Source organism: Batrachochytrium dendrobatidis (genome assembly GCF_000203795.2).
Source record: "Batrachochytrium dendrobatidis JAM81 unplaced genomic scaffold BATDEscaffold_35, whole genome shotgun sequence".
Taxonomy (NCBI): Eukaryota; Fungi; Chytridiomycota; class Chytridiomycetes; order Rhizophydiales; genus Batrachochytrium; species Batrachochytrium dendrobatidis.
In genome coordinates, this window is record NW_006281126.1 from 16,597 (window position 1) to 17,864 (window position 1,268).

Genomic DNA, 1,268 nt, shown 5'->3' on the forward strand with positions numbered 1-1,268 from the left:
GCTGTTTGGTTTGTATTTTTGAACTGGTTACTTGATCATATCTGTCATTTTGGTTGATGAGTGTCAACCCTATGAGTTCTGTTTGGTCAGGGTTATCATGCAATTGATTTGCTGTTTGTGAGCAATGTGTTTGGATGGCAATAATGGTGTTTAAAACAGCCATTGTATAACATATATTGACTCGAAAGCAAAATGGATCCACAAACTGTCTGGCATGTATTAGGTTTCCTTTGCGCAATATGTTGAACAGTTTGACCCTGATTCCCGGTTGTTTCAAATTGGCAAGTATAAGGCAGCCAATGCTCAGATCATAACTGGACACCAGCATGAATCCAAGTGTCAAATACAGCTTAAAAAGATTCCATTTTAAATGATTATGCAGCATCAAGATCTACACTATGCATGGCTTGATTAGCTACCCTTAAACCTGAATAGCTATCGTATTTTTGATTGCATTACCAATGTCATGGACACCATACTCTTGAACAATGTCAACATCCATGAATAATCATATATGCTGTATAACACTGGATTACTATCGACTGAAACAACTTTTATACTCTGTTGCTGTACACGTTGCTTATTGATATATTGCACATGCTGATCTACCAAGTGATTAGTTAATCCAGTATACTGACGACAAATGGAATCCAATACAGAATAATGGGCTGTTTCACAGTTAGCGACAATAGAGAGACAAGTGAGAAATTATCAGCAACCATCATCGTGTATCACATAGAGTACTTGGAAAAATTGATTCACCACCTTGTGTATGATCGGGTTTGGTTGATTTGGTGATGTTGTTTTTCCGTAAATATCGGCAGACTGCTGATTTGAATGGCGGAAATATGTATTGCTCGTGTTTTGTGTACCATGACAACGATCTGATGTGTTGACACAGCCAGTTTGTTGAACAATCTGCTACTTTTTTTAATCAAATATAAAACAACGTCCCTTGTTGATCCGACGGCAAGTGTTTGCTGAGCTTGGTGAACTCGTTGGACTCGCCGAGCCTGTGTCGACACAATTTTGAGTAATCCACATACAGGATCAGCATGTCAATCTAAAACAATCATACAGTTTTACAAATGGAAAGTCCATGTTGATATGATGCAACATCAGTCTGTTTGATGTTATCACAATGTTATCACAATTTATTGCAGTGTTATTGCAGTGTTATCAAAACACGATGGAATTTGGGTTGCTGGAGTATAAATACATATTTTTTGCAATCTCATTAGTTTTTAGCTGTAATTCAATGATAATAT